Source organism: Myotis davidii, unplaced genomic scaffold (assembly GCF_000327345.1).
Source record: "Myotis davidii unplaced genomic scaffold, ASM32734v1 scaffold1586, whole genome shotgun sequence".
NCBI lineage: Eukaryota > Metazoa > Chordata > Mammalia > Chiroptera > Vespertilionidae > Myotis > Myotis davidii.
Window position 1 is genome coordinate 137,859 of NW_006296798.1, and position 15,964 is coordinate 153,822.

The window sequence follows — 15,964 nt, forward strand, 5'->3', positions numbered from 1 at the left end:
TTTGCCAACCTCCACCCAGCCCTTACCCTACCCCCGGCTTGCCCCACACTATTGTCTGTGTCCATGGGCTATGCATATATGCACATATGTTCCTTGGCTGATCTCTTCCAGCCCTCCTCTTCCCCCCTCCCCTCTGAGATCTGTCAGTCTGTTCCATGCATCCATGCCTCTGGGCCTGTTTTGTTCCTCAGTTTATTTTGTTCATTAGATTCTACAAATAAGTGAGATCATATGATACTTGTCTTTCTCTGACTGGCTTATTACACTCAGCATAATATTCTCTAGGTCCATCCACACTACTGCAGGGATTAAAAAAATCCTTATTTTTTTTTTTTATAGCTGCATAGTATTCTATTGTGTATTCTACCACAGTTTTTGTATCTACTCATTTACTGATGGGCACTTTGGCTGTTTCCAAATCTTAGCTACTTTATTATTTTATTTCATTTTTATAATTTAAATTCTTTACTGTTAAAGTATTACATGTCTCCTTTCTCTCCCATTGACCTCTCCCAGGCCATTCCCACTGCCCAGCACATGCCCTCACCCCCCTACTCTCTATGTCCATTGGTTATGCTTATATGCATGAATACAAGACCTTTGGTTGATCTCTTACTCTCCCCTCCTACCCTCCCCTGCCTTCCCTCTGAGGTTTGACGATCCATTCGATGTGTCTCAGTCTCTGGATCTATTTTTGTTCATCAGTTTATGTTGATCATCATATCCCACATATAAGTGAGATCATGTGATATTTATCTTTCTCCTACTGGCTTATTTTGCTTAGCATAATACTCTCCAAGTCCATCCATGCTGTTGCAAATGGTAAGAGTTCTTTCTTCTTTACAGCATTCCATTGTGTAGATGTACCACAGTTTTTTAATCCATGCATCTGCTGATGGCTGTTTCCAAATCTTAGCTATTTTAAATAACGCTGCTATGGACATAGGGATGCATATATTCTGTCTTATGGGTGTTTTGGGATTCTTAGGATATATTCACAAAAGTGGGATTGCTGGGTCAAATGGCACTTCCATTTTTAATTTTTTGAGGAAACTCCATACTCTTTTCCACAGTGGTTGCACCAGTCTGCATTCCCACCAGCAGTGTAGTAGGGTTCCCTTTTCTCCACATCCAGACAACACTAGTTTGTTCATTTATTGATAGTAGCCATTCTGATAGGTGTGAAGAGATACTCATTGTTTTTTTAATTTTAGCTTTTTAAAAAACATACTTAGAATAAATTTTGACAAGATTTTATTGAGAAATCTAACATTAAATGTAAACATAGTATAGTACCTTCAATTCCTATATAGGCCAAGATGGATCTACATGGTCTTTCCTGTATTAATAATCTCTCTTCCTTCCAGTCTTCTTCATGAATTCAAGGGCAGCTTTTAACTTTTCCTACCTCACTTTACCTTCCCTGTTGACCTCCACATATATTCAGGAAACACTATATATAATCCCATATCTTAGAACATGAGAAAAATTAAGTCTATGATTTCAGAGATTACTGGGAAACATTCATTCCTCACACCACTTGTTTTAGTTCCTGTCCTCTAAAATGAAACCTTGAGATGAGGATTCATGTGCCAGTGGTTTGTTAAAGAATTGCTCCCATGAGAAATATGAAGACAGTAAAGGAAAAGGAAGGAAGGAAGTCATGCAAGTACAGGCAAATTCCCAATTTCAGCCTGGTCCACGGGGAGCCCTGACATGTAGGTTGCACCTCAGAATTTGTATTAACTTGAGGTAAGAACCTAGACTATTATACTCTAACATTAGTCATTGGTTAATGGATGCTCCAGAGGCACGTATGTGTGCATGACCTTCCAGTTCCAGTAACCAAGGACAGCCACACAAAGAGAGTCACAAATAAGGGTCATTTAGAGTAAGTGCTAGTGGGGGCAGAGATGTCACAAAAATTGTCAAAGATTTTCCAGGGGATCTGGTGGAGCACTTCCATTTTCCAATACTTGTCTCCCCATCTTTGTTTTCTATCACTGGACTGACCTTCCAAAGAATAACGACAACGGAAATATAGTGCTTTGGAGGAAACTCTACAGGGACAGGGTATGGACCATTGGCGCCTACAAAACAATTTTACACAGTAGGACCTTAGTCTAGATCCTGACATTTATTTTAATTTATTTATCCTGAAATTCTTTATTTTAAATATAACCCCATAAGGAGCATCTCATGGCAAATTCAGATATCCTTGTTACAAGTTCAGTTTTGTTTTCTTTTTTATTCTCCCAGTAAAAGTGTTCAAGGACATACGGGGCCAGCTTTACCATCTGTCGCATTAATGGATATGTTAAACGTATAGTATGTTGCCTGGCACTATGTAGATCTTAAATATATAGTAGCTATCTTTATGATTGTTTTCTTCCACAGCCCTGTAAGAACAGGAAGTTAAATGCTAAGGCAGACAATTACTTCTTTTTTTGCTGTTATTGACCAGTTATCTACTATTGTTTCTGTCCTCCCAAGACCTGAAAGATGTGTTGACCGCACTATGTGACAGGACCATCTGTAACTTAGGCTTTTTTTGGAACCGGAATATCTTCTTCTCCTATATTTATCCAGCATAGCTGCAGCGGCTCAGTAACAAACACATGTCTTGCATGACTTTGTGGAGGGAAGGTTTCCAGAAGTCTCTGTGTCTGCTTGGAAGCAGCACAGGGAGGGAAGATAAGTCGCCAAGACACCTCTTCCATCATAATGAGCACTAATTGAATGTCTATTTGAAAAATAAGTAACATTATAAAGACATCATCACTCAGATGATTTGGGCTGCTGCCTGGCCGATGCAGTTCTATGTCTCAGACATGATTTCATAACCCAGTTAAGATATGTTACGTATTTTAAATATTGTATTGGCTTGGAGTGATTGAGTATTATAGGCCTTTTTTTGGACCAGCCCTCAGAAAAAATGGTGAAGAGAAGCCTCTACCCAAACCTTCTTCAGCTTTGGGGATCTCTACGCTTCTGGGTTCTCATCTGAGTCTCCCCTGCCTTCCCAAAGTGCTAGCATTTCCTGTCCCTGTCTCTAATTATAACTTTCTCCTTCACTATATGCTAACTCATTAGGCCCAAGGTTATGAAACAGGGAAAGGCAGGGACTTAGCTATGGAACCTAGCCGAGATATATCCAGCTAATTGAGGGCATGGTCAGAAGTTGCTTTCATAATAGGGTTGCATAATTGTATTGGATTCCTTGATAAGAATAAGAATAAGGGTGGACGTTGGGTGGTATTTTAATGGAATTACAGCCAGGGTATTTAGAATGCCTAAATGCTGCTCAATCACCCCATCCCCTTTCATCAAGTTCAAAGAAATCTAAGTGCATAAGGGGAAAAACAACAACAACACAAAGAGAACAAGAATAAATTTATTTGAAATATATTGACAAATATGTATTGGTCTCTAACACAATGCTGTTTGGCAAAATGTTAATTATAAAAATGTAGCCTGGACTCTGTTTATGAAAGGAATGTCTGGGGATCTAATCAATCAAGGCATCATCTGTGTCGAGGCAAATGCTGGGAATGGACATTAGCAGATTCAGTTTTGGAAAGGAAAGAGAGCTGGAAGTTTTCCTTATCCAACCTTTCTTGGTGTTTGTTTTCGTTAAAATGCAGAGAGCATAGAATAAGTTAAGCAAAGCTGTGGCTCCCCTGACCCACCTCTATGAGACTCCTCCAATATCTTTCTTTATCTCTTTTTAATCCTCTTGGAGCAGTGATTTTTGACCGGTATGCTGCAAGAATTTGTAAAATATAATACACGACTAGTCAGGGATACTGACTGCTTATCCCTTAGATTGTCAAGTAAACTAAAAAATGACAATAGCCAGCACAATAATAGCTGTCCAGTGTGAATGCCCTGTATAGAACCATAAACATATAATAGAGTTGCATCTTATTGGTCACATAGCATAATAAGGTTTTGTCTGATTGCTTAGTTCTTGGTACCATAAATCCTTATATACAAGTGTAGTTACTCATTTTTTTAAAAAAGTAATTTTATAGTGAAAGATTGAAAATCCCTGTCTTAGAGTAACTGAAATGCATGTCTCTGAACCTGACTAGAACAAACATTAAGTTAACTTTAAGGCCAAACTATTCATCAGGCTGAAATTGCACTCTCCATTTTATTTAGCAACCTTATATTAATGGTGGTAACCAATAACCGACTTTTGACCTAATTCCAGGATGAGACTTCAAATAAAGCCAAATAATAATGATCCAAATATGTAACTTCTTTACAAAGCTCTTTTTATTCTGACCTCTGATCATCTAAGAGAAACACAGGCCCAGTGCTTGAGAACAGGGGGCTCTGAGCAAGCATGCCTGGTACAGCTCAGGCTATGACACCTAGGAACTGGATGACATTGTTATACAATTTATTTAAAGAGACATTACTGGGGGGAAAAAAAGATTTATTCTATCTAGATTTACTTTCCAACACATTAATGCCCTAATGTTAGAAAGTTATCTTTCATTGAGAGTAGATTTTTGATTTTTAAAAATAACTACCACTTAGATATAAAAGAGAAATAAAAACTATGGTAATATGTTCTTTTTTTTTTCAACGTGATGCCATGAATAAAAAATGGTATGTTGTTTTAATTTTATTCCTTTGATTGCAAGTAACCTTTAAATATGTTTTCCAGTGTAGTTGGTTGTCCTCCTTGCCCTCACTCCCCACCGTTGGAAGATGAATTGCCCACTCATGAACTTTGCCTATTTTTATATTGAGGATTCTTTTTCCTTATGGAATTCTATCTACTTATATTAAGACCTTCATATCACTTTCAAATGACAGGGAGAAAGTTGTGTTCTGAGTAGCAGGGCTCATGTTACTAAAACTCATGAATGCCTGGCTTTCATCCTCCCATCACTTCCTTTGGCTCCAGGTCCCCATGTAGTGCCATCATGTTTATTTTTGTTATTATTGTGAGCACTGACGGCTCTTGTCCTCTTCAGTCTGTAATATTTTCTATTTTTCTCCCCTTTGTTCTCTCAATATTTTGCTGTTTTTCTCTCTTTTTGGAGAGAATTCATTTCTTAGGATCTTTCCTGCCATCTTTCTTACTATTTCTCTCATTTGATACTTAGATTATCTTTGTTAATTTCAAGAAACATCTTATTGAACCCACCTGTCAAAGGCAGAGGTCTCCTTCAGTAGTAGTTACAGTAGTAATTATAAAGTAGTAGCTACAGTAGTGATCCCCCAGTAATTATTAAAACAAAGGAACTGTGAGGAATGAGGACTGCTTCATGTGAAGAAAACCTCTGTAAGGACACAGAATTGCAGAAGAGGTTGGGATGGGGAGATATGTTTTTGAAATCATGTTCTTGGGCTGGGAAATCAGGACTAAACCAATTCTTTTCATGCACCTGTTCCCAAACATATATTTAAAAGATGATGTGCAGGACATTGATAAAGATGACTATTTCCTAGAACAATGCCAATACATTTGTCAAATTATTTATAAATTTCTTGACATTGTCTCATATTCTCTTCTTCAAGAATGTAAATATGAGAATTGGTTAACCTTAAGGCAAAACAAAAATGTTATCTTTTAAAAAATATATACTTTTATTAATTTCAGAGAGGAAGGGAGAAGGAGAGAGAGATAGAGACATCTATTAAGAGAGAATCATTGTTCGGCTGCCTCCTGCATGCCCCACACTGGGGATTGAGCCCACAACCTGGGCATGTGACCTCACAGGGCAACTCTTGGTTCATACGTCAAAGCCCAACCACTGAGCAATGCTGGCCAGGCAATATATATACTGATAATTGAGACAATAATCTTTCCTTGGGCATTCATGATGTCAAAGCACACTGGAAGGTGTTATGGAGTAAGCAAAGGGAGAGGGACCTAAATCTCTGCTCTCGGGTTTAAAAAATAGAAAAACAAATTTGAGACATTCGACAATAGATTGATAGATTTAGAAAGTTATTCCATAATAGTTGCTAGTTAACTGAACATTTGAAAGTCTTACCTTCTATGTTCTCATTATTTTTTGAGAAAGTATGACTTGAAAATGGTCTTGTATTCAACATCAGTTGAGTGGAAAACATATTTCCTTCTGATCTTATCCTGGTGCCATTTGAAATACGTTAACTGCTCTAGGGTGAAATATGACACATAGACAAAAAAAATCTAAGACTGATGGTGATGGCAGGGTCAGCTATTAGGAAAACAGGCAAAAATGTGGGGGAGGAAACATCCAGATTTAAAGGTCAAAATAAAAAATTATACTAGTTATTATTAATTGAGTACCTACCAGATTTTATCCAAGTGCATTTGAATTTTGGCCTTAGGAAAGTGCTATGTGAAGCTTGACTTAATGTATTTAGACATACATTTTGCCAAAAATAATAGAGAGTTATTAAAAAAACAATAGTAGTCACTGTGGAAATTAAGAGGGAGAGGCAGATATTAAGATTAAAAATCTATAAAATTTGGGGTTTTTTTCTGTATTATGGAGAAATCAGAATGAAACAGACATGGAAAAGAAGGAAAACAGTGTTAGTTATAATGGGTGAAAGGAGGGATCAGGTACAAATATGTGGGGGAAGTCTCACTTGGTGAGCTGCTTTGGTTGGACTGGTTTTTGCTGGTTCATTTGTGGGTGGACCAGCTTCTATCAGGAGCTGTTTCAGAGGCAGTGAGCAGTTCATGACGGAGCTCACCATGCTTTTCCTTTATGCAGTGATGAAGGATTGCTCCTGGATGATAAATGTTACCGCCGTAGCAGGGGAAATTGTTAGGAGCTCCGAGGGGCTTAGCAGATAACAGGCATTTGTTCCGAGGTACATTGACACTGCAGGGCTTAGCGGGCAGCAATTTGTTATTTCATGGTTGGCCAGGGTTTAAGACAGCTGATTTAATGGACAGAGCAAGAGCACAGCCCTGTGATCATGCAGATCACCAGAAAACCTGGCAAAGTAACATACTGTTTCCCCATCTCTATCTACCCGCCATAACAAGGGATGTATTTCTTCCTCAAGTTTTCCTTTTAGTCTGAAAATCATATGATGATAAGAAATCAAAGAGAGAAAAAGAAAAAGAAAATCACCTGATAGGTCCACTCTGATGTGAGCAAACAGACAACACTCACCCATGAGCACCTTTTCTGACACAGATTGGGCGCATAGTAAACGTTGTTAAATACGTTTTTATAATTGGCATCTTTGCGTAAAGATTGTATAAATCATTATGCATCTTATTCCACAAATGTTTTTATTTCTATGTCCCACATTCTGTCACAAATAGCACACCTGTGTAATAGGCTTGAGCATAAGACCAGCTTTATGGGTAACATTAATATCAAGCCAAGAGGTTCCAGAAGCTCATTTGAAGCAGTCTGGCTGCACACCTGTATGTCATCAGTGTGGAGTGACCCTAACCCGTTTAATAAATCATGAACCAATCCTTAGGAAGAGACGTGAATTCTTTAGTTGAAAGTGTAAGACGTTGAACTCATAAAGCCCATCTGGTGCCACAAATGGTATTGTGAGTTTCAATTTCCCATCCAAAGACTTCTGCCAAAACCTTTTAAATAAAGCAAGAGTTGTGATCATCTTTGTAGTTCCCAACTGACCCACCAGTACTAGGCATGAAATTTATGAAAGTTGTCATTTTAGAGCATACTTTTCTTAATGTACATGATATTTAATTGTACCATTTGCAAATGGAGATAAGCATCTTGAAGAACCACAGGGGTTTTATATCTTATAAAATTTAATTTTAACCTATACTTGTCCACTTCCCATTGCTAGTTTTTATTTTCCAATTAGAGGCCCGATGCATGAAATTCATGCAAGGGACTCGGCCCTCACAGCCCCGGCTTCCTCTGGAAGGTCATTTGGCTGTCCGGTCTAATTAGAATATTATAATTTTATTATTATAGATTGTTTCTATTAACAGACTAATGAAATTTAGCTCCTATTTGTAGTTCAGTCATTCCTATTTGGTTTCCCTAGAAATACTTCAAATAACTCATGTAAGAATAAAATAATTTATTTTTAAATGTTTATATTGATTTTAGAGAGAGAGGAAGGGAGAGGGAGAAAGAGATAGAAACATGCATAAGAGAGAAACATTAATTGACTGCTTCCTGCACAACACGGGCATGTGCCCTGACTGGGAATCAAACTGGTGACTTCTTGCTGCATGGGGCGACACTCAACCAAATGAGCCACACCAGCCAGGCAAGAATAAAATAATTTATTTTATGATTGAAAAATACTTAAGCACTTTCCTACCCTTCTGCTAATTTTTATGAGATTAGTCTAATAGTTCTTTGAATTGTTTCCTAGGAGAGTGATTCCAGATGCTCATAATTTTAGTCATTCTTTACCAAAGAGTGGACATTATTGGACCAATATTGCTATTAATGCATCCTAAGGTCCATATTTTCATCTTTAGTGTTAATATCTACAGAACATGATATAAACAAAAAAATCAGGTTAATATTACTCTTCACTAATTAAATAATTTCCTTATATCCCTGACTCTATCAAAGGACAAAACTCCTCTTCTACACTGCATTCCGGTTCTCATTACATTCTCATGTGTGCTTTGATAATTTTTATTGTTGCAAGTATTACGTACTAGTGTGTCCCCCTTTTTCTCCCATTAACCTCCTCCAGTCTCCCCCTGTGCTTTGATAATTTAATGAATATCCCCAAGGAGCTTTCAAAAGTGGAAGGCACTAAAATAATCTGGCAAATAATTATCTTATATCACCGCCACAAAATCACTAACAGTTTTCTATACCCAATAAATTTCACTAGCTACTACTTTTTACCATGGCCAAATAACTGTTTGTTTAAAGAAGGAGTCAAATCAATGAAATAAACAAACACAAAGTAAAACCTCTTTTATGGAATGGACTGTGTTCTAAAATGGGACTGATGATCAATGCAGATAAAAGTATTCAACCAAGAGGCTCAGCTGGAGATAAATTTGTCATGACTCCATCCAGGGGTAGTCTGTGGTAATTATCTAGCTCAGAGCTGCCGTATATATAAAAAACACAGGGACTATTGTATAAATGGGTAAATACATGAATATTTACTAATAGTTGAATAAATACCAAGGAAATCTGTCTGCCTCTAAACCAAGAAGGGCTGCTGCATGAGCTAATCTTTATAAATGTCTTTTCTGTTTCTCTGCAGAGTTGTGAAGCCCATACATCTTTTCTCTGTTTATTGAATTAGTTGCTGAAAATGCCTGCACATCCAGATGCATCTTGGGAATATTTGCATCTATTCATGATCATGCATTAGGAGGAACATATTTTGAAAAAGGACTAGCTGTTGGGCCAACATGCCTGAGGAGGTTGACAACAGGAGAGGGCCATAAAAGGGAATTGATTTCTAGCCATCAGGATCTCATTCTCTCTCTCTCTCTCTCTCTCTCTCTCTCTCTCTCGTTTATAGCCTGCTCTCCTGACATGGAATTATAAATATGGTTCTGGGCATAGAGTGGGAAAAATAAAGATCATCTTTTGGAACAGCACAGGCCTTCACAATAATCCATAATGCAAATAGGAAAGCTTGAAAAAAATTTTACAGAACACAAATATATAGAACACTGAGGCCAAAATGGAAGTCTGAGGTGACCCTAAGGCACTGCCGTGGGTTGGGAATTTCGTTTACAATCTGAGTCAAAGTATTTATTCTCCAAAATTTAAGTAAAGTTTCAATTAAAGACCCAAGGCTCAAGTTTTACTCTTTTGGAGCTCTCTGCTCATTAATGTAAACACCGGTGTTTAACTTTTAGTGAGAGAAAATGATTTAGACACTGATTCCATGGAGAAAAATGTGTAGTTTTATAAGGATTTAATGGTGCACAACCTAAGTCATCATCATTAATATTGACTCAGCATTTGTTATGTAACTCAGTCTTCTAAGACTTATATGAGGCATCTCATTGAATCTTCCCAAAGCTGAAAGAGGTGAATGCTATTACCCCCATTTTAAGATGAGGAATCTAAGACTCAAGGGAGTTAAACGTTACAAAGCCACAAAAGGATTTTGCATAGCCACACTTCCAGTGGGCATTCTAAACATGACCAGAGAGTCAAGAATGATTGACATTTGAAGAAATTCTTCAACTCATATGACAGATTCACAAAGAAACAAACAGAAAGCAAAGAAAGAAACTTTAAATATTCTGTGGTCAGTATCCTCAGAGAGCCTAAAGAAGGTATTGCATCTATTAAAAAAGAAAAAGAATGCTAGAAAACTGGAATCGGAAATAATGCACAGGTTTTAAAAAGGATCAACATGTTAGCTTAAATTATATATACATATATAAAAAGGCATTCTAAGCTGATGGAGGACAGAGGTCACGATGCTAGAGCCGATGCTAGAGCCCATGAATCTTTATTCTCTGCATTCAGCTGCTCAATGCTTTAAGCAGTTGATCTGGCTTTTCAATAAAATATCATGTAGATGTGAATATTTCATTTCATAAAGACATGTAAAATAGAATGAAATATGTGACATCTGTGTATGGCCAGAAAAACTACCTTGGGGCTTATTTTTCATGCAGAAATATAATTTTTGAGAGCTTAGTGGAGGTTCAGAGTTGACTTACATTAACCAAGCCCATACATTAATGTGCTTAATTGAAGTGCTCATTTGTTAATTTCATTTAGGAAATAAAGAACTTTGAAGATTGGAAGTCTTGAGCAAGACTGTCCTGCACAATCTCTCTCTCTCTCTCTCTCTCTCTCTCTCTCTCTCTCTCTCTCTCATCATCTATCTATGATCTACCTATCATCTATCTATCAATATATACCAATATGAGATGCAAAATCATGTAGGATGAGCGTAAAATTAAAGGGATTGATTAATTATCCACTGGCTAAATTTGAAGGTGGTATAAATCTTGCTAAAGGGATAGTCTCAAATTTATGACAGGAATATGAAAAAAAGTCTAACACATTAAATCTTCTGGGTAATAATGATGTGATCCTGACATTGCACATCCCTGCGATTCTTTCACCACCTCGCAAGCTTCCAAACCCATAGTTTACTCACCTTCACCTTTGCATGCTCTTCTGATTTTGTTGATTCTGGAAGCTATTTGGTCTCTTATAAGCACCTCTTTATGAGGAATCTGGTATGTTGTGTGTGAATGTCAATATTACTTACTTTATTATATATTTGTGGAATTGCCTCTGTATTTTCCCATTACTTATAATGGTTTCTTTGCTATTTGGGAGGCATTACTTTCTAATTTTCTATGGTTCCTTAATGCAAAGGAATGTTAATCATTTAACACTCCTAGCATCTCTCTGTTTCATAATCTATTTCCTTTCTTGTGAGTGACTTATCTGTTGGGTGAGTCTGAGATAAATACACTGAGAATAATCAACTCATGCTCACATGAGCTCCCCGAGAAAGCAGTTATACTCTGCTCTTTCTTATCATATATCAAACCTGGACAGAGTCCCCAGGCATTGCTTGTGACTACATTAATAATGTCCATAATTATGGATTTACTTAGCTAATCTATTTTGTTATTATAGTGTATTATATGCTATAATTTAATTTTATAAGTAATGAAGTGGATTTTGTTTTCTATTTGCATTGCCTTTTTTTTCCAACTAGCTCAGCACTTGAGTGAGAAAGAGGAGTAATATTTTAATATTTACTGGTTGGCCTGAAGAACTCAAACATTTGTACTATGAGATGACTTGGAAAATACTGTCTTAATTTGATGTTTTTGAAAGAAAGCTGGACTGAGTTTTAGGTCTAATTTTCCTATAACTTTAAAATGTGATCCTGGGAAACATTTTATTTCTTTAGGAATCAAATTTTCTATTGCAGCATAAAGTAGGTTAGGATAGATTATATATTTGTGGAATTGCCTCTGTATTTTCCCATTACTTATAATGGTTTCTTTGCTATTTGGGAGCCGTTACTTTCTAATTCCCTATGGGTCCTAAGAATTCCCTAAGAATTAATTAGCCATGAGTAATTTGTGGATTTTCATAGATTGACCAATTCAAGTAACTATGGTATAGAGGTATATCAGTAGATTTAGGAACACTCAGGGGATTCGTTTTTCTAGGTCAAGTTAAATGGCAAACCCATCACTTTTCTGTAGATTTATTGAACAAATATTAGTTGAAATTTATGTCTTCCATTCCTTATGCACTGTGAAAACCCTTTCAGTTTCCTGTGTCCTTCCTGTGTGATTTTTGTATACCTCGGCCTTCCAATTACATGAACTTATATATCAATAATATTTTCTCTATTCCCCTATCATCGTCACATTCTTGACTATGTCATCACCTAGAATTACACAATTTCTGAAATTTGATCATTATCTCCCTTTCTCACAGCATATTGCTGCATATAGTTCACTTTAACGATGCTTTGACCTCATTGAGAACCACACGCTTCACCAATTACTTTTCTTTCTATTATTCTCCTTATGGCCTTACCACATTTTACCTAGCTTAGGTTCCATTATTCACCATACTTAACACCTCATTGCAAATAACTTAATCTCTGAAAAAAAAAATCTCCAGACAAATTCGGATTCTGGTTAAAACCAAAGGGAATGGCCTTACTCTGTCCTTAGTAATTCTTCATTGAGTGAACAAATGAGTGACTCAGTATGAAGAAAAAATGAGGCAGCCTATTTAATTTCTGGAATTCTTGACACACACCTCGTGCTTTGGTTGATACAGTCTCTAGAGGAAGAAGCTAGATTCAGCACACCTCATTAACTTAAGATTATAAGATACCTAGAAGAAAAAGAAAGGTTTGCACTCAGTTCTAGCAGCAAATGTAATCTCCAAGGCTGGTGGAATCTCAACTCCTTCTAAAAACTGTTTCTTTGGACTATCTCTTATTATGGGTCCCCAAGGGATAATTTCTGCAATAATCATTCTATATTTCTACTAGAGGCCTGGAGCACAAAATTCTTGCACTCAGGGGGTAGGGGCCCCCTAAGCCTGGATTGTGAGAGGGCACAGTCCAGGCTGAGAGACCCCCACTGGTGTATGATTGGGGCAAAGGAAGGGATATAGGAGGTTGGCCAGCTGGAGAGGGGCCACAGGAAGGCTTCAGGGAGTGTTGGACCCATCTCACTCCTGATTGGCTAGACCCCAGCAGCAAGCTAACCTACGGGTCGGGGTGTCTGCCCCCTGATGGTCAGTGCACATCACAGCGAGCTGTTGAGTGGTCTTTGCATATCATTAGCATATTATGCTTTGATTGGTTGAATGGACAACTGAACAACAAGAAAACTTAGCATATTAGGCATTTTTTACTAGTATATAGAATGGTTCCAAGAAATATAGCATGGTTATGGTCCTTTCTAAAAAACTTTGTCTCCTGATCTTGGCTACTCTGGAGAAAGCAGTAGTTTCCAGATCCATCCCTAGACATTTGACTCCAGCTCATCTTCCACTGACCTCTCCAGACATTTGCATACTTAATAGATGTTAGTTTACTTCTTTACCTCAACAAACAGTCATTATATGAGTCACGATTTTACTAAGGACATTGTTGTTATCTTCTGACATCAAAGTCTCTGAAATGAAAGGATAGCAAAAGAGAGCAATACTTGATCATTTTATGGTCAGTCCATTTCTTTGTTTGTCCCATCCAACCTCACAGAGTGTGTAAGAGTTAAAGCCACAATAGATCAGGGTAGAAAAATGGCACAGATAATAAAAGAGTCAGCAGAAATAGCTTCTGTCCTGCTGCTTCCGCTGCAGGGCCTTTAGGAATATTACAAACTACAACTATATATACGTTTATGTGCCCTTGTAAATATGTCACATGTAAATATTTTTCTGGAAGCCTGGGAGGGCTGAATCAATGTCTGACCATTTTTCCTCCCGTCAGAAGCAATAGAATTTTTACTAGCATAATTTCCATTACTCAGCACTGACTATGATCTCTTGGATCAAACTAATTAGAAATAGTTACACTTTGTACCCTAAGATATATCAAATTTATTAGAAACATTATGTATGTTCACACACACAAAATAAATAGAGATATTAAATATAAAGATATGACATTTATGCCAATGGTTGGAGTGAGGAGGCATTCTAATTAGATAGTGAATATTCTTAAAGTATGTATTTTTTTATGTGGATTGCACTATTCGATTAGAACTACAAATGCTAACACAACTTGAATGTATAGAGGAAGGCAAAGATTCTTTTGTGTGTGTGTGAGAAAACAAGTCAATCTGTGTTTTTTGCCCATTGCTATGTGTCTTTGCTAGATGCTATGATGAGAAAAATGAGTTTCTGGCATTGAGAAGTTTGTATATATCACTTGAGGACAAAGATTACTCTAATCCAGTGGTCGGCAAACTGCAGCTCGGCTAACCATGGCTCGCGAGCCACATGCGGCTCTTTGGCCCCTTCAATTTGGCACTTCCACAAAATACCGGCTTCTGCGCATGGGCCACGAAGTTTCAATCGCACTGTACGAGCGCGCCCGCACGTGGTATTTTGTGGAAGAGCCACACTGAAGGGGCCAAAGAGCCACATGTGGCTCACGAGCCGTGGTTTGCTGACCAAGGCTCTAACCTAATTAGCTCATATACAAAAATAGAATGTTATAATATTATTGCCTATGTGTTAAAAGAAAGAACCGATGGACTTGTTTAGAGAAAAGATTTAACTTTGTGGTTGGAAGACCTATCTATGGAGTTGGTGAGACTTAATTGGTTTTAAAGACTGAGTTGAGATAGAAGATCACAGTATTTCCAGGAGAGAGTGGATGAGAAGTGGAGCTTACTCCTGCTCAGGGACTTAAATCATCCATGACGGAGAGACCCGGATCCCAGTCATGAATACTCAGTGTGTCTGGTCAATATTGCTGATGTTTATGTGGAAGGTACCATGCTAGGAGTTGAATGGGATAGACACACCAGAAGTACTGGGTGCTGCTGCTGGGGTTTCTCTTGCTGTGGTTGTTATGATTCTAAGCGCTTTTATATAATAACTTCAGAGGTCATGAGAGAAGAGGCTTTCCTAGTGCTTAGCAGCTGTGGAAAGTGTTTATGGGATTGATGTAACCTGCATGCTCCCAGCTCTTACCAATCTGTGAGATATGTGGGATCATATCACTTTGATAACCCATGCATTGTACAGGTCTTAGGTTTTGTTGTACCATCCCCATCAGTGAGCACTATGGTGCACATCTACCTACATGGCAGCCTTCAGCACCCTCACACAGTGCCCATTGGGGCCCATCCCCATGGGTATGGCATCTAATGCCCTCCAATGATGGAGATCCTGCCTCTGAATTTTGGCAAAGCTCCTCTCACAAACAATATACAGATCTTGAAAATTACTACCTGCTGAGACCCGTGATAAGCTAACATTGAACTAAAATTGATGTCTATTCTACTCTGGAGGGCCAGCAGAAAACAATAGTATCAGTTTGGAATACTCCTGCCTCACTTGATAGGCATTCAAACATGGGGTAATAACTGTCATTCCCCTTGAATCTTTGAGAAAGTGTCTCTCCTCTTCAGAGAAATTTTCTTGCACTTGCTTTTACACGGCCAGACTTTTTCTTTTCTTTTCTTTTTTGCCATTTCTGAGCTTCTCAGTTAATTTTACAAAAATTTTGCAGCATGACAGGCAAAACCAACATATTTTTAGCCATTTGAAACTCAGAGTTCCATGGGATTAGTCTTTAAAAAGTCTGTTTTCTTCTGCCCTTGGTTTTTATTCACACTTCTTTGTCCAGAAGCCACAATGAATGACTCAGAGCAACAATTCTCTTTGAGAAAAATTAATCTTCATTGGCAAGAGTCAACAGAGGTGAAAAGATTTGTTATTTAAATTGTCAGCAACTAAGCAACCACATACACTGTCACAAAAAAAGTCAAAGTTATCACTTTTAACCAGCAGGAAGCCATCAGGTGGAAAGCAAAAGTATCCTC